We start from the raw sequence: 25276 nt of genomic DNA, 5'->3' as shown, positions 1-25276 counted from the left end.
GACAGACAGAGCCCTCAGTCAACATGTTCCCCCTTCCCTCCCATCTGTCTGGCTGTCACTATGGTTTATCTGGGGACTCAACATGCCCAGTCCTTAATGAAGCTTGATTACCTTCTACACCAGCACACAGATCTGTTCGTGCTCTTGCCCACTCCATTGTCATGCCAAATAAGTAGCATGACAATTCCATAAGGAGTTGGCAAAAGAGCAGAAACTGACTGGCAACCAGGCTAGGTTATATTACCAAACAGACTGGCACCCAGGCTAGGTTACATTAGCATGAACAGTATAGATGAGATTATGAGCCCCCCCCCCTTGGGTTGTGCCATGGCGGAGATCTTTGCGTGCTATACTCAGCTTTGTCACAGGATGGTAAGTTGGTGGTTGAAGATATCCCTCTAGTGGTGTGTGGGCTGTGCTTTGGCAAAGTGGGTGGGGTTATATCCTTCCTGTTTGGCCCTGTCCGGGGGTGTCCTCGGATGGGGCCACAATGTCTCCTGACCCCTCCTGTCTCAGCCTCCAGTATTTATGCTGCAGTAGTTTATGTGTCGGGGGCTGAGGTCAGTTTGTTATATCTGGAGTACTTCTCCTGTCCAATTCAGTGTCCTGTGTGAATCTAAGTGTGCGTTCTCTAATTCTCTCCTTCTCTCTCTCAGAGGACCTGAGCCCTAGGACCATGCCCCAGGACTACCTGACATGATGACTCCTTGCTGTCCCCAGTCCACCTGGCCGTGCTGCTGCTCCAGTTTCAACTGACCTGAGCCCTAGGACCATGTCCCAGGACTACCTGACATGATGACTCCTTGCTGTCCCCAGTCCACCTGGCCGTGCTGCTGCTCCAGTTTCAACTGTTCTGCCTTATTATTATTCGACCATGCTGGTCATTTGTGAACATTTGAACATCTTGGCCATGTTCTGTTATAATCTCTACCCGGCACAGCCAGAAGAGGACTGGCCACCCCACATAGCCTGGTTCCTCTCTAGGTTTCTTCCTAGGTTTTGGCCTTTCTAGGGAGTTTTTCCTAACCACCGTGCTTCTACACCTGCATTGCTTGCTGTATGGAGTTTTAGGCTGGGTTTCTGTACAGCACTTTGAGATATCAGCTGATGTACGAAGGGCTATATAAATACATTTGATTTGATTTGATGAGTAGGAGTGGATTAAGCACATTAATTTGTAGCCAAAGAGGGTTATAGGGTTCACCATGTCCTTACTGAGCCTACAGTATTCCACAACAATAAAATAGAAAACGAACTGATCAGAGTTGACACAAACACATATATCAATAAGAAGAGTGGAAAGAATCAAGATTTAAGCCTCCAGTACTTTGTGCATTGAGTAAGGCTGATGTAGTAATTCCCAACATACACTACATTACCAAAAGTATGTGGACACCTGCTTGTTGAACATCTCCTTCCAAAATCATGGGCATTAATATGGAGTTGGTCCCCCCTTTGCTGCTGCAACAGCCTCCACTCTTCTGGGAAGGCTTTGCACTAGATGCTGGATCATTGCTGCGGGGTCTTGCTTCCATTCAGCCACAAGAGCATTAGTGAGGTAAAGAACTGATGTTTGGAGATTAGGTCTGGCACACAGTCGGCGTTTCAATTAATTCCAAAGATGTTTGATGGGGTTGAGGTCAGGGCTCAGTGCAGGCTAGTCAAGTTCTTCCACACCGATCTCCCCCCAAAGATCTGTTTGTGCACGAACCATGAACCGAACCATGAAAAACAGCCCCAGACCATTATTCCTTATTATGCATTGGGTCAGGCAGCATTCTCCTGGCACCACCAAACCAGATGCTGAAGCATGATTCATCAATCAAGAGAACGCATTTCCACTGCTCCAGAGTCCAATGGCGGCGAGCTTTACACCACTCCAGCCGATTCTTGACATTGCGCATGTTGATCTTAGGCTTATGGGTGGCTGTTCTGCCATTTCAGAAACCCATTTCATGAAGCTCCCGACAAACAGTTCTTGTGCTGACGTTGCTTCCAGAGGCAATTTCCAACTCGGTTGCAACCGAGGAGAGGCGATTTTTACGCACTACGCACTTCAGCACTCGGCGGTCCCGTTCTGTGAGCTTGTGTGGCCTACCACTTCGCGGCTGAGCCGATATTGCTCCTAGACATTTCCACTTCACAATAACAGCCCTTACAGTTGTCCAGGGCAGAAATTTCACTATGACGGTGACAGGTTAACCTCTTACATCTATGGGGGCGCTATTTCATTTTTGGATGAAAAACGTTCCCGTTTTAAACAAGATATTTTGTCACAAAAAGATGCTCGACTATGCATATAATTGATACCATTCGAAAGAAAACACTCTGACGTGTCCAGAAATACCAAGATATTCTCTGTGCGTGCCCTAGAACGTGAGCTTCAGGCAAAACCAAGATGAGATGGCATCCAGGAAATGACAAGGATTTTTGAGGCTCTGTTTTCCATTGTCTCCTTATATGGCTGTGAATGCGAGAGGAATGAGCCTGCCCTTTCTGTCGTTTCCCCAAGGTGTCTGCAGTATTGTGACGTATTCGTAGGCAGATCATTGGAAGATTGACCATAAGAGACCACATTTACCAGGTGTCCGCCCGGTGTCCTGCGCCGAAATTGGTGCGCAAAAGTCACCTGCCAGTATTTTTCCATGGGATACAGAGAGGAAAGCAAGCTTCCACGAACTGCATATCAATGAAGAGATATGTGAAAAAACACCTTGAGGATTGATTCCAAACAACGTTTGCCATGTTTCGGCGATATTATGTAGTTAATCCGGAAAAAGTTTTACGTTGTAGGTGACTGAATTTTCGGTTCGTTTCGGTAGCCAGACGCAATGTAGAAAACGGAACGATTTCAGGAAAAACTGCGCATTTAGTATGTAACTGAGAGTCTCCTCATTGAAAACATCAGAAGCTCTTCAAAGGTAAATGATTTTATTTATTTGGTTATCTGGTTTTTGTGAAAATGTTGCGTGCTAAATGCTACTCAAAATGCTATGCTAGCTTTGCATACTCTTACACAAATTAGTCAATTTCTATGGTTCAAAAGCATATTTTGAAAATCTGAGATGACAGTGTTGTTAAGAAAAGGCTAAGCTTGAGAGCAACACATTATTTTCATTTTATTTGCGATTTTCAGAACTCGTTAACGTTGCGTTATGCTAATGAGCCTGAGGCTTTAATCACAAACCCGGATCCGGGATGGGGAGTTTCAAGAAGTTAAAAGTCACTGAGCTCTTCAGTTAGGCCATGCTAATACCAATGTTTGTCTATGGAGATTGCTTGGCTGTGTGCTCAATCTTATATACCTGTCAGCAACGGGTGTGACTGAAATATCCGAATCCACTAAATTGAAGGGATGTCCACATACATTTAGATATATAGTGTATTTCAGATGAGGCCAAAATATAAATTAACATGATGCAAGTACTTAACCCCGCGGTCCTAATATTTATCTTCATGATCGTAGACAATGAAAAGAGAGTGAGACGTTAAGCAGTGGATAGACTATGACATCAGCCTTGGTACATGCAGACAAAATCTGGCCACTATCTTTGGAGAACAATCCAAATTGATGATTAAAAACAAGCTGGATCAATTTGATCAAAAGTCCAAGCCAAAACTAACTAAGCGCGAAACAGGAATTCTCATGTGATCTCCAATCCACAGAGACATGGATATAGATTAGAAATCCGAGAGCCCACAGATTCTTCTTGATGCTTTTTAAACACCAGTGATATAGTATCATGAAGGCTTTCGGATCCTAATCGCTCTCCCAAGTGGATGAGTACCAGTCAAAAGTTTGGACACACCTTCTCATTCAAGGGTGTGTCTTTATGTTTACTCTTTTCTACATTGTAGAAAAATAGTGAAGACATCACAACTATGAAATAACACATATGGGATCAAACAGTTAAACAAATCGGCCTCCCGGGAGGCTCAGTGGTTAAGGGTGCTGTACTGCAGCGCCAGCTGCGCCACCAGAGACTCTGGGTTCGTGCCCAGGCTCTGTCATAACCGGCTGCGACCGGGAGGTCTGTGGGGTGACGCACAATTGGCCTAGCGTCACCCGGGTTAGGGAGGGTTTGGCTGGTAGGGAAATCTGTGTCTCATCGCGCACCAGAGACTCCTGTGGTGGGCTGGGTGCAGTGCGCGCTAACCAAGGTTGCCAGGTGCACGGTGTTTCCTCCAACACATTGGTGCAGCTGGCTTCCGGGTTGGATGGCGCTGTGTTAAGAAGCAGTGCGGCTAGGTTGGGTTGAGTATTGGAGGACGTATGACTTTCAACCTTCTTCTCTCCCGAGCCTGTACGAAAGTTGTAGCGATAAGACAAGATAGTAACTACTAAAAACAATTGGATACCATGAAATTGGGTAGAAAAAGTGGTAAAATTCAACAACAACAACAAAAAAATTTAAGAAAGTTAAACAAATCAACATATATTTTATATATGAGATTCTTCAAAGTAGCCACCCTTTCTTTGCCTTGATGAAAACTTTGCACACTCTTGGCATTCTCTCAACCATCTTTATGACGTAGTCACCTGGAATGCATTTCAATTAACAGGTGTGCCATGATAAAAGATAATTTCTTTCCTTCTTAATGTGTTTGTGCCAATCAGTTGTGTTGTGACAAGGTAGCGATGGTATACAGAAGATAGTCTGTTTTGGTAAAAGACCAAGTCCATATTATGGCAAGAACAGCTCAAATAAGCAACAGAAAACAACAGTTCATCATTACTTTAAAGTCAGTGAATCTGGAAAATGTAAAGTATTTTGAAAGTTTCTTCAAGTGCAGGCACAAAAATCCTCAAACGCTATGATGAAACTGGCTCTCATGAGGACACCACAGGAAAGGAATACCCAGATTTACCTCTCTGCTGCAAAGGATAAGTTCATTAGAGTTACCAGCCTCTGAATTGCAGCCCAAATAAATGCTTTACAGAGTTCAAGTAACAGACACATCTCAACATCAACTGTTCAGAGGAGACTGCATGAATCAGGCCTTCATGCTTGAAATGCTGCAAAGAAACCACTATTAAAAGACACCAATAAGAAGAAGAGACTTGCATGGGCCAAGAAACACAAGCAGTGGACGTTAGACCGGTGTAAATCTGTCCTTTTGTCTGATGAGTCCAAATTGGAGATTTTAGGTTTGTGGTTTGTGTCTTTGTGAGACGCAGAGTAGGTGAACGAATGATCTCCGCATTTGTGGTTCCCACCGTGAAGCATGGAGGGGGAGGTGTGATGGTCCTATGCTGGTGACACTGTCAGTGATTTATTTTGAATTCAAGGCACACTTAATCAGCATGGCTACCACAGCATTCTGCAGCGATACACTATCCCATCTGGTTTGGGCTTAGGGGGACTATCATTTTTTTTCCAACAGGACAATGACCCAACACACCTCCAGGCTGTTTAAGGGCTATTTGACCAAAAAGCAGAGTGATGGAGTGCTGCATCAGATGACCTCCACAATCACCGAACCTCAACCCAATTGAGATGGTTTGGGATGAGTTGGACCACAGAGTGAAGGAAAAGTAGCCTACAAGTGCTCAGCATATGTGGGAACTCCTTCAAGATTGTTGGAAAATTCCAGGTGAAGCTGGTTGAGAGAATACTAAGATTGTGCAAAGCTGTCATGAAGGCAAAGGGTGGCTACTTTGAATAATCTCATCTAAAATATATGCTGATTTGTTTAACACATTTCTGGTTACTACATGATTCCAAATGTGTTATTTCATAGTTTTGATGTCTTCACTATTGTTCTACATTGTAGAAAATAGTAAAAATAAAGAAAAACCCTTGAATGAATGGATGTGTCCAAACTACAGTCGTGGCCAAATGTTTTGAGAATGACACGAATATGAATTTTCATAAAGTCTGCTGCTTCAGTGTCTTCAGATATTTTTGTCAGATGTTACTATGGATACTGAAGTATAATTACATCCATTTCATAAGTGTCAAAGGCTTGTATTGACAATTACATGAAGTTGATGCAAAGAGTCAATATTTGCAGTGTTGCCCCTTTGTTTTCAAGACATTTGCAATCCGCCCTGGCATGCTGTCAATTAACTTCTGGGCCACATCCTGACTGATGGCAGCCCATTCTTGCATAATCAATGCTTGGAGTTTGTCAGAATTTGTGGGGTTTTGTTTGTCCACCCGCTTCTTGACGATTGACCACAAGTTCTCAATGGGATTAAGGTCTAGGGAGTTTCCTGGTCATGGACCCAAAATATTGATGTTTTGTTCCCCGGGCCACTTAGTTATCACTTTTGCCTTATGGCAAGGTGCTCCATCATGCTGGAAAAGGCATTGTTCATCACCAAACTGTTCCTGGATGTTTGGCAGAAGTTGCTCTCGGAGGATGTGTAGGTACCGTTCTTTATTCATGGCTGAATGTCCACTCCCTTGGCTGAGAAGCAACCCCACACATGAATGGTCTCAGGATGCATTACTGTTGGCATGACACAGGACTGATGGTAGCGCTCACCTTGTCTTCTCCGGACAAGCTTCTTTCCAGATGCCCCAAACAATCGGAAAGGGGATTCATCAAAGAAATGACGTTACCCCAGTCCTCAGCAGTCCAATCCCTGTACCTTTTGCAGAATATCAGTCTATCATTGATGTTTTTCCTGGAGAGAGGTGATTTCTTTGCTGCCCTTCTTGACACCAGGCCATCCTCCAGAAGTCTTCGCCTCACTGTGCATGCAGATGCACTCACACCTGCCTGCTGCCATTCCTGAGCAAGCTCTGGACTGGTGGTGCCCCGATCCCGCAGCTTGCTGGACTTTCTTGTGTGCTCTGAAGACTTCTTCACAACAATTGAACCATTCTCCTTGAAGTTCTTGATGATCTGATAAACGGTCGATTTAGGTGCAATCTTACTGGCAGCAATATCCTTGCCTGTGAAGCCCTTTTTGTGCAAAGCAATGATGACGGCACGTGTTTCCTTGCAGGTAACCATGATTGACAGAGGACGAACAATGATTCCAAGCACCACCCTCCTTTTGAAGCTTCCAGTCTGTTATTCAAACTCAATCAGCATGACAGAGTGATCTCCAGTCTTGTCCTCGTCAACACTCACACCTATGTTAACGAGATAATCACTGACATGATGTCAGCTGGTCCTTTTTTGGCAGGGCTGAAATGCAGGGGAAATATTTGGGGGGGATTCAGTTCATTTGCATGGCAAATCGGGACTTTGCACTTAATTGCAATTCATCTGATCACTCTTCATAACATTCTGGAGTATATGCAAATTGCCATCATACATACTGAGGCAGCAGACTTTGTGAAAATTTATATTCTCACATTCTCAAAACTTTTGGCCACGACTGCACATGTGGTATTTTCTGTATCCAGGCATCAGCATCAAAGCTCGGGGAGCTTATCTAGCTGCACTTGATGATTAGAAATGAAGCCATGGACTTCCCAATGAAAACAGAACTAATAAGATGACTGACTGCCCTAGGAAGGATCCAAATAGCCATCTTGCTGTCATAGCATTGACTAGCTCTAATAAATGGAGGTCAAAACTAAACAGTCTTTCTGATTATATATGTATCTGCATCTGCTGAGATCAAATGTACCGTTGATTGTTCATTCCCACAAAGATCAAAGCCTGAGAGTCAGGATATCTTGTTTTTATCTGCTTATTTGAAAAGTTCCTTAATGAGGAGAGGTGGAGAGAAAGAAAAGAGAAGAGGGGGAGAGAGAAAAAAAGAGAAAGAAAAAAAGAGAGAGAGAGAGTCGTTCCATTCAGTCATATTAAAGGATAATAATTGGTTGCTCTCCGCTGTCGATCATGTACAGATTAGAACATGGAGTTTATATGGAGCATTCTATTGCAGGTCCCTTGGGAATGATTTTTCTCTACAGTAAACAGACGCTTAGAGAATGATCACTCTCTATAATGTACTGCCAACTTCAAATAATTAGCAGGGTTTTTCTTGATTCAAGTCTGAAGCATCATTCAAGATCTACAGTACCAGGAGGTCTCCACAGTCTGTTCACGGCTTATCTACAATCCATTTAGGTTGGTTTTGCTATAGGCACCACACCCAGACCTTGACAACACATATCTGTGGTGTCGTTAGTATAACGACAACATTCCCCCCATTTTGTTTTGCAGCGTAAATCTGACCACAGCACACCTGTGGAAACACACAGCGACCCAGACCTCCCCAGTGATCGCTGGCTTTGGGAAGGTGTGTGTGTGTGTGTGGGGGTCACTCAACCTATTGGGTGAAACCAATTTCGAACAAACATTGTCTCAGGCCTTGATAAAGAAGTTCCAGAGAAAGCTTTGGAGTATGTTGGGCCAGTACCCGAAAGGTTGCTGGATCGAATCCCCGAGCTGACAAGGTAAAAGATCTGTCATTCTGCTCCTGAACAAGGCAGTTAACCCACTGTTCCCCAGTAGTCCGTCATTGTAAATAAGAATTTGTTCTTAACTGACTTGCCTAGTCAAATAAAATAAAAAACTAAACTTTTCAAAACATTTAGGGCTTCATAATCTGATCACCCTATTGAAAGAAGACATTTAGTATGAGAGAAATGTTTGAGTTTAGTTTGAGTTTATTTTTATTTTTACAGGGACAGTGCACATTAATCAACGTTTCAGTAAAAGTGCCGGTTTTAGCCAGCCGGCTAATTTTCAACCGCAGTCCCTGGGCAGGTTATTAAAAACAATTACAATATAGACAATAGCAACATAGAACAAGCAAGACATAGCAACATAGGACAAGCAAGACGTGTGATGTCTCGTGTGATCACAAAATGTGATCTTTTAACATCTCTGATACCATCTTAGATTCCATGAAATGACTCTCCTCTGTATTCGGCCACGTTGAGAATTAGAACCATGCAGGGCGGCCTGGTCGCGGCCTTCATCCGCTGGTAATATCGCAATTTCACTTCTCATTAGAAGTGTGTCGAAAGGAATTAGAGCTATCATTTGCTCTGTGAGATACAGCCATGCTATCATCACTGGCAGCTCCTCCTCTAAAGATGGTCGATGGATCTGCTTACCCTTTAGGGTCACATAGTCTCACTGTTTATTACAATATACCCAGCTTCCATTCAACCTGATTAACTTTCCAGGAATCCCAAAGAGCCAGGCTCTCTTTGTTGCTTAGCTGGAGATGGGGAATTTAAATCAGCTGGATTTAAAAAAGGAGAATGGAAACACAGTTATTGTGATGAGTGGGAAAAATAAAAAAGGAAATCACTGAAATACAAATCAGCTTCTCACCACAACTGAACTGTCACTTTGTGGGAAGCTGTCATGCAACAGAACACTGGAAGAACTTTAGGACAGCAGTCTCTCAGAGATGTTGAGTCACAGGTCCTAGAGGACTAGCTGCCCTGTATCAGGGCTGCTGTCTGTACTTCATGACTTCGCACAGGGCTATCAATATGTATGACAAACTGTCAAAACTCACAACTCATCATTTAGACAGACGGAAGGTGTGTGTGTGTGTGTGTGTGTGTGTGTGTACTGCATACTGACTCATCTACAGTGTTTTCAGAATTTGAGTTACAGCCTGAATTTGAGATATTGTGTAACTGGCCTACACACAATACCCAATAATGTCAAAGTGGAATTATGTTTTTTGACATTTTTACCAATTAATTAAAAAGGAAAAGGTGAAATGTCTTGAGTCTTGTCACGAACCGGCTCAAAGCCCGTAACAAAGGGAGACAACGTGGAGATAAGGAGTAACAACATATATATTTACTAACCAAAGCAACTAAGGAAAATATACAATGGTGTGTGTAATCAGTAATCAGTAGTGTAAGTGAGTGTTTTGCATGCATGAATGTGATAATGCAGGGTGTTGAAAGGTGCCAATGCAAACAACCAAAAGGCCACCAACAACCACAACACAATCTACAATGGTGTCTGCATGGAGAGAGTCTCTTCCATTAATGTGGAAGAGGTCTATTTATCCTGGGACACACCTGGCCCAGGTGTTTCCCATGTAGCTGACGACCCTCCCCAACTCCGCCCACCGGCATCCTAATAAGGAAACAAGAACAAAGACAGAATACGGCACACAGAGTGGGAGGGTCGTCACATTCCCCCCCATAAAACCGGGGACCAACAAGGACCCCGGAACATACCAGCCTCTGCGTCCCAAATTGACACAGCCTCTGCGTCCCAAATTGACACAGCCTCTGCGTCCCAAATTGACACAGCCTCTGCGTCCCAAATTGACACAGCCTCTGCGTCCCAAATTGACACAGCCTCTGCGTCCCAAATTGACGAGGGGTTATGTATTCACGCACTGTAGCCCGCTGGCAAGGAAAAACTCCCCAGCATGCTGGCAAATTCCACCAAGCCACGGATGTGCCCCCGAGACAACTGCTCAGTCCACAGACACCACACAAAAATAACAAACATTTAACCATGCCAAACATCTCCAAAAATGAAACACGTCGCTAAGCCTATCAGGGGTAAAAGGCTATAGCTCCAGGTAGCAAGTTCCACTACCCTACACAAATCTCCTACCGAGGTACACAGCCGATTACTCACCTCAGACTGACTTCCCAACAGAAAGCAGAACAAGAGTTCAGGCTAGGCAGGGCCTGGAAACTAACCATTATCTCTCTCCAACGCAGCACACAAACCAAGCAACAAAAGCAACCAATACTGGGCCTATCAAACTCAAACACAATATGCAAACGAAACACTGCAAACGAAACACGTACCTCCACGGTCTCCCAAACCAATAGTTCAAAGATGCCGGATGACTTATGAACAGGGTTGTCGCCGGTCTGACCGGGTGCGCTGTTTATTTGGACGATGTAGTGATATATGCAGATACTTGGGAAGAACATCTGTCCCGTATTCAAGCCTTGTTCGAACGTCTGGCTGCGGGTCGCCTCACAATCAATCTGGCTAAATGTGAGTTTGCTCAGGCGACCGTTATATACCTTGGAAAAGTGGTTGGGCAGGGTGAAGTGCGTCCTGTTCGGGCTAAAGTGGTGGCTATTGATGCTTTTCCACCACCAACTACTAAAAAGGAACTGATGCGTTTCTTGGGCATGATTGGTTATTACCGTAGTTTTTGTAGTAACTTCTCCACTGTGGTCGCTCCCTTGACAGATCTGCTGAAAACGAAGGCTGTTTATGTGTGGTCTACTCGTTGTCAACAAGATGTAAAGAGGTTGCTTACCTCAACTCCGGTGCTGGCTGCTCCTCGCATGGATTTGTCATTTACCGTGCAGGTGGATGCTAGTCATGTGGGGGCAGGTGCAGTTTTGCTGCAAGCAGATGTGTCTGGGATTGAGAGGCCTGTTAGTTTTTTTTCTAAAAAGTTTAACGATTATCAGTTGAACTATTCGGTTATTGAAAAGGAAGCGCTAGCACTCATTTGGGCGCTACAACACTTCGAAGTGTATGTCGGGTCGGGGGTAGTACCTATTGTGGTCTACACCGACCATAACCCCCTCATATATTTTGTTACTCCTTATCTCCACGTTGTCTCCCTTTGTTACGGGCTTTGAGCCGGTTCGTGAGAGGTCCCGGGTTCAAATCCCGGATGAGCCCCCACTTGTCACGAACCGGCTCAAAGCCCGTAACAAAGGGAGACAACGTGGAGATAAGGAGTAACAAAATATATATTTATTAACTAAAGCAACTAAGGAAAATATACAATGGTGTGTGTAATCAGTAATCAGTAGTGTAAGTGAGTGTTTTGCATGCATGAATGTGATAATGCAGGGTATTGAAAGGTGCCAATGCAAACAAACAAAAGGCCACCAAGATCCACAACACAATCTACAAAGGTGTCTGCATGGAGAGAGTCTCCTCCATGAATGTGGAAGAGGTCTATTTATCCTGGGACACACCTGGCCCAGGTGTTTCCCATGTAGCTGACGACCCTCCCCAACTCCGCCCACCGGCATCCTAATAAGGAAACAAGAACAAACAGAATACAGCAGACGGAGTGGGAGGGTCGTCACAGTAAGTATTCAACCCGTTTGTTATGTCAAGCATAAATAGTCACGTAATAAGTTGCATGGACTCTGCGCTATAATATTGTTTAACATTATTTTTTCATGACTACCTAATCTCTGTACCACACATACAATTATCTATAAGATCCCTCAGTCGAGCAGTACATTTCAAACACAGATAAAATCCACAAAGACTAGGGAGGATTTCCATTAACTCACAAAGAAGGGCACCTATTGGTAGATGGTTTTTTTAAGCAGTCATTCAAAAATTGTGGCAAAGAAATTAACTTTACAGCAGTGCCTTTCGAAAGTATTCCCATTACTTTTTACACACTTTGTTGTGTTACAGCCTGAATTTAAAATGGATTATGTGTGTCATTGATCTACACACAATACCCCATAATGTCAAAGTGGAATTTTGTTTGTAGAACATTTTAGAATTGTACAAAAAAAGTAAAGCTGAAATGTCTTGAGTCTAAGTATTCGACCACTTTGTTATAGCAAGCCAAAATAAGTTCAGGAGTAAAAAGTTACTTAACAAATCGCATACTAAGTTAGATGTATTCAGTGTTCAATAATAGTGGTTAACATGATTTTTGAATGACGACCCCATCTTTGTACCCCACACATCTATCTGTAACATCACTCAATCGAGTAGTGAATTACAAGCACAGATTCCACCACAAAGACCTAGTAGGTTTTTCAATGGACACTGATTGGTAGATGTTAAGAGCTGGGCGATATGGACGAAAACGCATATCTAAATATGTTCAAACTTATGGCCGATTCACGATACATATCTTGATGTTTTAAAACGTTTTCTCTAAGCTACATTGCATAATTAAAGGTCAATATACAGCATTTCAAACAGTCGGGAATAATCTAATGAAGTCCGGGATTGTACAGTACAACTATAGATAGGCTAAATAAACTCAGCATAAAAAGAAATGCCCTCTCACTGTCAACTGTGTTTAATTTTCAGCAAACTTAACATGTGTAAATATTTGTATGAACATAACAAGATTCAACAACTGAGACATGAACTGAACAAGTTCCACAGACATGTGACTAACATAAATGGAATAATGTGTCCCTGAACAAAGGGGAATCCCAATCAAATGTAACTGTCAGTATCTGGTGTGGCCACCAGCTGCATTATGTACTGCAGTGCATCTCCTCCTCATGGAGTGCACCAGATTTGTCACACAGAACGATTGGTATGGCTGGTGGCATGCTGGAGGGTCAAGTCAGGATGAGCCTGCAGGAAGGGTACCACATGAGGGAGGAGGATGTCTTTCCTGTAACGCACAGCGTTTAGATTGCCTGCAATGACAACAAGCTCAGTCCGATGATGCTGTGACACACCGCCCCAGACTATGACAGACCCTCCACCTCCAAATCGATCTCGCTCCAGAGTACAGGGCTCGGTGTAACGCTCATTCTGTCGACGATAAACGCAAATCCGTCCATCCCCCCTAGTGAGACAAAACCGCGACTTGTCAGTGAAGAACACTTTTTGGCAGTCCTATCTGGTCCAACGACAATGGGTTTGTGCTTCTAGGCGACATTGTTGCCTGTGATGTCTGGTGAGGACCTGCCACACAACAGGCCTACAAGCCCACAGTCCAGCCTCTCTCAGCCTATTGCGGACAGTCTGAGCACTGATGGAGGGATTGTGCGTTCCTGGTGTAACTCAGGCAGTTGTTGTACCTGTCCCACAGGTGTGATGTTTGGATGTACCAATCCTGTGCAGGTGTTGTTAAATGTGGTCTGCCACTGCGAGGACAATCAGCTGTCCGTCCTGTCTCCCTGTAGCGCTGTCTTTGGCGTTTCACAGTACGGACATTGCAATTTCTTGCCCTGGCCACTTCTGCAATCCTCATGCCTCCTTGCAGGCCCTGGGCAACTTTTTGTGTGTGTTTTTCATAGTCAATAGAAAGGCCTCTTTAATGTCCTAAGTTGTCATAACTGTGACCTTAATTGCCTACCGTCTGTAAGCTGTTAGTGTCTTAACGACCGTTCCACAGGTGCATGTTCATTAATTGTTTAAACCCTTTACAATGAAGATCTGTGAAGTTATTTTGATTTTTACTAATTATCTTTGAAAGACAGGGTCCTGAAAAAGGGACATTTCTTTTTTTGCTGAGTTTATAAGCCTTCAGTCATAAGACACACTAATAATTCAATTATTTGATCAAAATGGTTTAACCTGTTTTTTTTGCAATAATCACTGATCTGGCTTTCAAGTCTATGAAAATGCATTTTTTTAAATAGATTTAACCAGAACCATGCACATCCACAAATCATGACAAACTTCTGGTAGCAGGCATTATAGAAAATTAACACAGGTCTCATCAACAATCTCTCAAGCACAAGCCCACCTGCTAGTGAGTAGCCAGCAAATCTTTTATATCTAAAGTATAGCCAACTTGAATTTACTTGCTTGCTAACAAGGTTTAATACTGCACATGTATAACACAGACGAGGCAGCTAGCACATAACAGTCTGTGGCTAAAATTCTGCTAGTGGTACGTGGCAGAAACCAAACATAAATTTCTTGATACTCCTGTCTTAGTAGGGTCTGTTCTGTTCTACATTGTGGGAGTTGAGATATAAAAACGGTATCAATACAAATGTTAAGTTCTCCTTTATGGTAGTAAAATAATGTCTCAATGTGTTTCTGTGTCCATATGACCGCTTATGTTGCACCGAACATAAAATGTAAAGAGCGAGTTGAAACTGCTTGTTGTCAGAGGAAGAAGATGATCTTTCATCTTTCTTGTTGAGTGGCAGGGGAAGGGGCTTGGTGTCTGTGTGCGACTGGGTAGGCGTACAGCGCAAACAGCACAAAAGGAGCGAAGGCCAAAAAGACAAACACTGAAAAAATATATATAAAAATAACTAGATTCTTGGGATACAGAAATTTGGAACACCGCGCTAAAACATGAATTCAAATCAAATCAAATGTTATTAGTCACATGCGCCGACAGGTGTAGTAGACCTTACAGTGAAATGCTGAATACAACAGGTGTAGTAGACCTTACAGTGAAATGCTGAATACAACAGGTGTAGTAGACCTTACAGTGAAATGCTTACTTACAATCCCCTAACCAACAATGCAGTTTCTAAAAAATACGAGTAAGAATAACAAATAAAAGTAACAAGTAATTAAAGAGCAGCAGTAAATAACAATAACAATACTCAGGGGGTTACCGGTACGGAGTCAATGTACGGGGGCACCGGTTAGTTGAATAATTTTGCACGCCCAATTTTTCAGTTTTTGATTTGTTAAAAAAGTTTGAAATATCCAATAAATGTCGTTCCACTTCATGATTGTGTCCCACTTGTTGTTGATTCTTCACAAAAAAATAGTTTTATATCTTTATGTTTGAAGCCTGAAATGTGGCAAAAGGTCGCAAAGTTCAAGGGGGCCGAATACTTTCGCAAGGCACTGTATCATTCTCTGTCACGCCTTGGTCTTAGTATTTTGTGTTTTCGTTAATTAGTTGGTCAGGCCAGGGTGTGACATGGGTTTATGTTGTTGCATTTCATAGTGTTTTTTTTTGTAGTATTTGGGATTGCGGCTGAGTAGGGGTGTTGTATAGGCTTGGCTGCCTGAGGCGGTTCTCAATCAGAGTCAGGTGATTCTCATTGTCTCTGATTGGGAACCGTATTTAGGTAGCCAGGGTTTCACTTTGTATTTCGTGGGTGATTGTTCCTGTCTCTGTGTAGTGTTCACCAGATAGGCTGTAATAGGTTTCACGTTCCGTTTTGTTGTTTTTTTGTATTTATAAGTTATTTCGTGTTTCGTCATTTGTTCCATTAAAGAACATGAGTAACCAACACGCTGCATTTCGGTCCGACTTTCTTTCGACAAACGAAGAACGCCGTTACATTCTCACATAGGTGTTCCTTTTGTCCAGGGGGTAGAGGGCAGTGTAGAGTGCAACAGAGATAGCATCATCTGTGGATCTGTTAGGGCAGTATTCAAATTGGAGTGGGTCTACGGTTTCTGGGATAATGGTGTTGATGTGAGCAACCACCAGCATTTCAAAGCCCTTCATTGCTACAGACGTGAGTGCTACGGGTTGGTAGTCATTTAGGCAGGTTACCTTAGTGTTCTTGGGCACAGGGACAATGGTGGTCTGCTTAAAACATGTTAGTATTACAGACAGGGAGAGGTTGAAACTGTCAGTGAAGACACTTGCCAGTTGGTCAGCACATGCTCGCAGTACACATCCTGGTAATCCGCCTGGCCCTGCGGCCTTGTGAATGTTGACCTTTTTAAAGGTCTTACTCGCATCGGCTGCGAAGAGTGTGATCACACATTCTTCTGGAACAGCTTGTGTTCTTATGCATGTTTCAATGTTATTTGCCTCGAAGCGAGCAAAGAAGTAATTTAGCTCATCTGGTACGCTTGTGTCATTGGCAGCTCTCAACTGTGCTTCCCTTTGTAGTCTGTAATGGTTTGCAAGCCCTGTAATGGTTTGCAAGTAATGGTTTGCAAGCTCGCCACATCCAACGAGCAAATTGTAGTACAATTCGATCATAGTCCTGTACTGACACTTTGCCTGTTTGATGGTTCGTCGGAGGGAATAGCGAGATTTCTTATAATCTTCGGGTTAGAGTCCCGCACCGTGAAAGTGGCAGCTGTAGCCTTTAGCTCAGTGCGGATGTTGCCTGTAATCCATGGCTTCTGGTTTGGGTATGTACGTACGGTCATTGTGGGGACGACGTCATCGATGCACTTATTGATGAAGCCAATGACTGATGTGGTGTACTCCTCAATGCCATCGGAGGAATCCCGGAACATATTCCAGTCTGTGCTGCAAAACAGTCCTGTAGCTTAGCATCTGCTTCATCTGACCACTTTTTTATTGATCGAGTCACTGGTGCTTCCTGCTTTAATTTTTGTTTGTAAGCAGGAATCAGGAGGATAGAATTATGGTCAGATTTCCCAAATGGAGGGAGAGCTTTGTATGCATCTCTGTGTGTGGAGTAAAGGTGGTCCAGAGTTTTTTTCCCCTCTGGTTGCACATTTAACATGCTGATAGAAATTTGGTAACATGGATTTAAGTTTCCCTGCATTAAAGTCCCCGGCTACTAGGAGCGCTGCCTCTGGGTGAGCGTTTTCCAGTTTGATTATGTCGGAAAACAGCTCATTCAGTGCGGTCTTAGTGCTAGCATCAGTCTGTGGTGGTATGTAGACAGCTACAAAAATACAGATAAAAACTCTCTAGGTAGATAGTGTGGTATACATCTTATCGTGAGATACTCTAACTCAGGAGAGAAAAACCTTAAGACTTCCTTAGATATCATGCACCAGCTGTTATTTACAAAAATGCACAGTCCGCTACGCCTTGTCTTACCAGGCGCCGCTGTTCTTTCTTGGCGATACAGCGTATAACCAGCCAGCTGTATGTTGATGATGTCATTGTTCAGCCACGACTCCGTGAAGCATAAGAATGTTTTGAATGTCCCGTTGGTAGTTTAATCTTTCGCATAGGTCATCGATCTTTACTTTCCAAAGATTGCATGTTTGCTAGCAGAATGGAAGGAAGTGGGGGTTTACTCGATCACCTACAAATTCTCAGAAGGCAGTCCGCCCTCTGGCCCCTTTTTCTCTGTCTTCTCTTCACGCAAATGACGGGGATCTGGGCCTGTTCCAGGGAAAGCAGTATATCATTCACGTCGGGGTCGTCGGACTCGTTAAAGGGAAAAAAGGATTCTGCTAGTCTGTGGTGAGTAATCGCAGTTCTGATGTCCAGAAGTTATTTTCGGTCATAAGAGATGTTGTTGTTGCAGCAACATGTACATTATGTACAAAATAAGTTAAAAAATAAGTTACAAAGAAACGAGCAAAAAAACACACTTGGTTAGGAATACCTAAAACAGGAATACCTGTTTTCTGGCGACATCTTTTTTAATTTGTCACTGTTAAAGTGCAATTAATGTATTGTTTAATGTTGTGGTGTGCAGGGGCTTTGCTGGCATGCATCAACAAAAAAATGGGAGTTTTCCCCACCAAGATTTACATGCTAAAATCGCCACTGATGGCAAGACTTGAAAATGGCTGTCTAGCCATGATCAACAACCAACTTGAAAGGGTTTGAAGATTTTGTTTTATTATAACGTGCAAACATTGTATAATCTAGGTGTGCAAAGCTCTTAGAGAAAGACTCACAGCTGCAATTGCTGCCTTAAGTGTGAATACTTATGTAAATGAGATGGGTATTTCATTTTCACATTTTTCCAAACATTTCTAAAAACATGTTTTCACTTTGTTATCGTGTGTAGATGGGTGAGATTTGTATTTTATTTAATACATTTTGAATTCAGGATGTAACACAACAAAATGTGGAATATGTCAGGGGGTATGAATACTTTCTGAAGGGAAAGTGGGATACCTAGTCAGTTGTCCAACTGAATGCATTCAACTGAAATGTGTCTTCCGCATTTAACCCAACCCCTCTGAATCAGAGAGGTGCCAGGGGTTGCCATAATCAACATCCAGGTCTTCGGCACCCAGGGAACAATGGGTTAACAATTTTTTTACTTGTCAGCTCGGGGATTTGATACAGCAACCTTCCGGTTACTGGCCCAATGCTCTAACCACTATGCTACCTGCCACCCCACAATAGGCTACCTACACAGGCACTGTGTATCAGTGCATATTGCTCTATCATTACTATAACTACCACCAAAGATTCTACCTCCCTCCCCTATAACAAAACAATTTTCCTTCATAAATACCTGTGTTACGACGACAGCACTATCATTCACATCCTCCAACATCTAGCTCCTCTAGACTGGTGTCCATTCCCAGCCCTCCAACATCTAGCTCCTCTAGACTGGTGTCCATTCCCAGCCCTTCAACATCTAGCTCCTCTAGACTGGTGTCCATTCCCAGCCATTCAACATCTAGCTCCTCTAGACTGGTGTCCATTCCCAGCCCTCCAACATCTAGCTCCTCTAGACTGGTGTCCATTCCCAGCCCTTCAACATCTAGCTCCTCTAGACTGGTGTCCATTCCCAGCCATTCAACATCTAGCTCCTCTAGACTGGTATCCATTCCCAGCCCTTCAACATCTAGCTCCTCTAGACTGGCGTCCATTCCCAGCCCTTCAACATCTAGCTGCTCTAGACTGGTGTCCATTCCCAGCCCTTCAACATCTAGCTCCTCTAGACTGGTGTCCATTCCCAGCCCTTCAACATCTAGCTCCTCTAGACTGGTGTCCAGTCCCAGCCCTTCAACATCTAGCTCCTCTAGACTGGCGTCCATTCCCAGCCCTTCAACATCTAGCTCCTCTAGACTGGTGTCCATTCCCAGCCCTTCAACATCTAGCTCCTCTAGACTGGTGTCCATTCCCAGCCCTACAACATCTAGCTCCTCTAGACTGGTGTCCATTCCCAGCCCTTCAACATCTAGCTCCTCTAGACTGGTGTCCATTCCCAGCCCTTCAACATCTAGCTCCTCTAGACTGGTGTCCAGTCCCAGCCCTTCAACATCTAGCTCCTCTAGACTGGGGTCTATTGTCAGTGAGCCGTCAACTAAATAAACTCGACAGCAAACCGCCTCATATTTCACCATACACTGAGACTCCCCCTGGGCGGCCATATTCAAACATAGTGAGAAGACGGGAGGCGGTAGGCGAGCTTAGTCAGCAGCACTCAAGAGGCTTGGTGAGCCTGCCTGGCCAGCGTTAATCTGTGCCCCCTCCCTGAGAGGGGCCGTGCCGGGCCGAGGAACAGGCGGTGCCAAGCCTCAGCGTGGTGAATCACAACCTGACCACATGCTTAAGTTAACTGCTGAGCTGTCAGCGAAGCAGAGAGACGTGTGAGTGAGAGAGATGAGAACAGAAAATGTGTGCGTGTCTATGTGTGCGTGTTCTCAAGTTTATGCATGTGCCCGTCTGTGTGGGTGTGTGCATTCTTTGAGCGGGCTGGGTATTGGAGAGCTCAGCAGGCTTTAGCTGCCAGATTGCTGGTGCCCACAGGGATGTCTCCAGCGCTCCACAGAGGGTAAATTATCTGGGATGGATCTGATTCCTGCCACCGCCCCAAAACCTCCAACCAGCCCCAGAGCCCCCATTCACCAACAATGAATATCAATACTCACACCGCGCCCCTGACCCCCTTTCGGTATTGATTCAACACTGGTGCTGAGCTGAAGGGTAAAAGCATATCATTCACAACTTCAAGGGGTGGTTTCCTGGACACATATTGAACCTAGTCCTGGGCTAAAAAAAATGATCCATTGAGCCAGCTTTTTAGACCAAGTCCAGACTTAATCTGTGTCTGGGAAACCACCCCCAAAATCAAACACGGGTAAAGACAAAAAAGGTGTATGGTTGATTCAATTACCTGTTATGGAAGTTAATTAACCTCTTGATTAAGGTATAGGGGGCAGCATTTTCACTTTTGGATAAATAGCGTACCCAATTTCAACTGCCTGCTACTCATGCCAAGAATATACGATATGCATATGTTTAGTAGATTTGGAAATAAAACACTCTGAAGTTTCGAAAACTGTTTGAATCATGTCTGTGAGTATAACAAAACTTATGTAGCAGGCAAAACCCCGAGGACTAACCGTTCAGAATTTCTTTTTTTTGAGGTCTTTGTCTGTTCACTGGGTTCTCATTGGCAAACGATATTTCTTAGGAACTTGTTTTCAGTTCCTACCGCTTCCACTGGATGTCACCAGTCTTTGGAATTTGGTTGAGGTTATTCATTTGTGCAATGAAGAAGTAAGGCCATCTAGGAGCTGCGTAACACTGTTGAGAGTTGCGCAAGACTTGAAAAGTAGCTTGGTTTGTTGTGTTCCTGTATTGAACACAGATAGACCCATCTTCAATTTGATAGATTATTAATATTTAAAAATACCTAAAGTTGTATTACAAAAGTAGATTGAAATATTTTGGCAAAGTTTATCGGCAACTTTTTAAATATTTTGTAGTGACGTTGCGCATTTTGGAAGCTGTTTTTTTTCTGGATCAAACGCGACAAATAAATTGACATTTTGGATATATATGGACGGAATTAATCGAACAAAAGGACCAATTGTGATGTTTATAGGACATATTGGAGTGCCAACAAAAGAAGCTTGTCAAAGGTAAGGCATGTTTTATATTTTCTTTCTGCGTTTTGTGTTGCACCTGCAGGGTTGAAATATGCCACCCTCTTTGTTTACCGTTGTGCTATCATCAGATAGATATCTTATGCTTTTGCCGACAAGCCTTTTTAAAATCTGACATGTTGGCTGGATTCAGTGTAGCTTTAATTGAGTATCTTACAACTGTGATTTAATGAAAGTTTGATTTTTATATAATTATTTAAAATTTGTCGCGCTGCATTTTCCCTGGCTTTTGCCCAAGTGGGACGCAAGCGTCCCCTATAACATAAGAAGTTAACAAACAATTCAATCTTTCTGATTACTATCATCACAATTTAACATTTGGTGTATTCACACTGAGGCATTGAAAGAGTTCCACAGGGATGTTGGCCCATGTTGATTCCAATGTTTCCCACAGTAGTTTCAAGTTGGCTGGATGTCCTTTGGGTGGTGGACCAGTCTTGCAGTCCTTGACAAAGTGGTCCATTTGACACCAACTACAGTGCCCCGCTCAAAGACACTTAAATATTTTGTCTTGCACATTCACCCTCTGAACGGCATACATACACTACAATCCATGTCTCAAGACTTAAAAATCCTTCTTTAACCTGTCTCCCCCCTTTATCTACACTGATTGAAGTGGATTTAACAAGTGACATCAATAAGGGATCATAGCTTTCACATGATTAGTTTGTCATAGAAAGAGCAGGTGTTCTTAATGTTTTGGACACTCTGTGTATATTCTTACCCAGAGTTTGAATGCTGAAATCCAGCACAAACACAAACACACAAGGTAAACACTTGTGGTACCAAACATACCACACACACAGCTGCTGTTTATTCTGCCGGCAGTACAAATAAAGCTTGTTCAAAGCTCGCCCTGAAGATCCAGTGTTTACTCTGAGTTTCACAGCTCACCAGGTTGGTTGGTTAGGGAGCTGTAAAGCATCATCACAGAGGGATAATCACTAATCACAGACAGACAGAGAGAGAAGGGGGAAGACAGTGAGCGAGAGACTAAACCACAGGAATGGACACTATGGAACACAAAGCTTTTAGCATCTTATGCTGGAATATTAAAGGCCTGAGGTAATCTGCTTTATGCCTAAAGAATATGAAGCCTGACTTAAGAAAATAAATCAGAAATACAGACATTGTTATTCTACAAGAAACATGGTATAGAGGAGATGAATCCACTGATTGCCCTTGAGATTACAGAGAGATGTTAGTTCCATCTACCAAACTACCAGGAGTAAAACAGGGTAGGGACTCAGGAGGTATGCTAATTTGGTATAGATCACACCTAACCCATTCTATTAAATTAATAAAAACAGGAGAATTTTACATCTGGTTAGAAATTCATATGATTGATATGAAATGATCTCAACAGAGAAACTTTTTCTCCTGTATGCTACCTATATCCCCCCCAATAGAACCCCTATACTTTAATGACAACAGCTTCTCCACCCTAGAGTGGGTGATCAACCATTTCCAGGCCTAGGGATATGTACTAGTCTGCGGTAACCTAAATCCCAGAACTGGACAAGAACCTGACACTCAGCACACAGGGGACAAACACCTACCAGGTGACAGTATTCCCTCCCAAATATGATATGCCTCCCTAGACACAATCAAGACAAAGCAACCAACAAAATTGGGTCACAACTCCTGCAGCTCTGTTGCACGCTGGGTCTGTACATAGTCAATTGTAGGCTTCGAGGAGACTCCTATGGTAGGTCCACCTATAGCTCATCTCTTGGCAGTAGTATTGTAGACTACTTTCTCATTGACCTCAACCCAGAGACTCTCAGAGCTTACAGTCAGCCAACTGACACCCTTATCAGACTACAACAAAATCACAGTCTACTTGAACAAAGCAATACATCAAAGCCAAAGGAACTGAGTAAAATTAAGAAATGCTATAGATATGTCATGACGTTGGCCTGGGGGTAGATTTATGACAGTCATAAATACCTCTTCCCACCTTTTTCCTCTCTCTACCCTACTGATGTGACATTTGAAAACCCCTTGGTTAACATAGAGATTCTGGGAACATCAGAAGGTGGGAGGAAATTAACTACATTCTGGTAATCCGACCAATTGAACATATACGGTGGTACATTATGAATATGATGTCAGTTCGGTTGTCATCTGAGACATTCTCATCAATGATAGGATGAAATGAACTCTACAGTGGAAAGTCGACACATCAGAGTTATTGAGACGCTGCCTGCAGAATTCTGCAAAAATATGCTTTGTGTACAACGCAAAACCCCAAACAATGCATGTAGAGCAGAATTAGGACTATATCCACTGGTTATCAAAATCCGGAAAAGAGCTGTTAAATTCTACAACCACCTAAAAGGAAGCGATGCATTCCACCACAAAGCCCTCACCTACAGAGTTTAACCTAGAGAAGAGTCCCTTCAGCCAGCTGGGTCTGCCAGCAACACAATTAGCAACACAATTAGACCCAACCAAATTATGAGAAAGCAAAAAGATAAATTTTTAAAGTGTGTCAAATAGTTAACAAAAGAACTGAGCAAATTGGAATGCTACTACAGTGCCTTGCGAAAGTATTCGGCCCCCTTGAACTTTGCGACCTTTTGCCACATTTCAGGCTTCAAACATAAAGATATAAAACTGTATTTTTTTGTGAAGAATCAACAACAAGTGGGACACAATCATGAAGTGGAACGACATTTATTGGATATTTCAAACTTTTTTAACAAATCAAAAACTGAAAAATTAGGCTTGCAAAATTATTCAGCCCCCTTAAGTTAATACTTTGTAGCGCCACCTTTTGCTGCGATTACAGCTGTAAGTTGCTTGGGGTATGTCTCTATCAGTTTTGCACATCGAGAGACTGAAATTTTTTCCCATTCTTCCTTGCAAAACAGCTCGAGCTCAGTGAGGTTGGATGGAGAGCATTTGTGAACAGCAGTTTTCAGTTCTTTCCACAGATTCTCGATTGGATTCAGGTCTGGACTTTGACTTGGCCATTCTAACACCTGGATATGTTTATTTTTGAACCATTCCATTGTAGATTTTGCTTTATGTTTTGGATCATTGTCTTGTTGGAAGACAAATCTCCGTCCCAGTCTCAGGTCTTTTGCAGTCTCCATCAGGTTTTCTTCCAGAATGGGCCTGTATTTGGCTCCATCCATCTTCCCATCAATTTTAACCATGTCCCTGCTGAAGAAAAGCAGGCCCAAACCATGATGCTGCCACCACCATGTTTGACAGTGGAGATGGTGTGTTCAGGGTGATGAGCTGTGTTGCTTTTACGCCAAACATAATGTTTTGCATTGTTGCCAAAAAGTTCAATTTTGGTTTCATCTGACCAGAGCACCTTCTTCCATATGTTTGGTGTGTCTCCCAGGTGGCTTGTGGAAAACTTTAAACAACACTTTTTATGGATATCTTTAAGAAATGGCTTTCTTCTTGCCACTCTTCCATAAAGGCCAGATTTGTGCAATATACGACTGATTGTTGTCCTATGGACAGAGTCTCCCACCTCAGCTGTAGATCTCTGCAGTTCATCCAGAGTGATCATGGGCCTCTTGGCTGCATCTCTGATCAGTCTTCTCCTTGTAAGAGCTGAAAGTTTAGAGGGACGGCCAGGTCTTGGTAGATTTGCAGTGGTCTGATTCTCCTTCCATTTCAATATTATCGCTTGCACAGTGCTCCTTGGGATGTTTAAAGCTTGGGAAATCTTTTTGTATCCAAATCCGGCTTTAAACTTCTTCACAACAGTATCTCGGACCTGCCTGGTGTGTTCCTTGTTCTTCATGATGCTCTCTGCGCTTTTAACGGACCTCTGAGACTATCACAGTGCAGGTGCATTTATACAGAGACTTGATTACACACAGGTGGATTGTATTTATCATCATTAGTCATTTAGGTCAACATTGGATCATTCAGAGATCCTCACTGAACTTCTGGAGAGAGTTTGCTGCACTGAAAGTAAAGGGGCTGAATAATTTTGCACGCCCAATTTTTCAGTTTTTGATTTGTTAAAAAAGTTTGAAATATCCAATAAATGTCGTTCCACTTCATGATTGTGTCCCACTTGTTGTTGATTCTTCACAACAAAATACAGTTTTATATTTTTATGTTTGAAGCCTGAAATGTGGCAAAAGGTCGCAAAGTTCAAAGGGGCCGAATACTTTCTCAAGGCACTGTATCTGACCCT

General features: G+C 43.1%; 1 pseudogene; it reads right to left on the bottom strand.

The window, feature by feature from the left end:
* Positions 1 to 25276, bottom strand: part of LOC135551356 (syndetin-like) — a 232573-nt pseudogene that overhangs the window by 55762 nt on the left and 151535 nt on the right.

This window comes from Oncorhynchus masou, chromosome 13, assembly GCF_036934945.1.
Source record: "Oncorhynchus masou masou isolate Uvic2021 chromosome 13, UVic_Omas_1.1, whole genome shotgun sequence".
NCBI lineage: Eukaryota > Metazoa > Chordata > Actinopteri > Salmoniformes > Salmonidae > Oncorhynchus > Oncorhynchus masou.
Note: the sequence above shows the minus strand (reverse complement) of the source record. Positions and strands in the feature narration are given on the sequence as shown.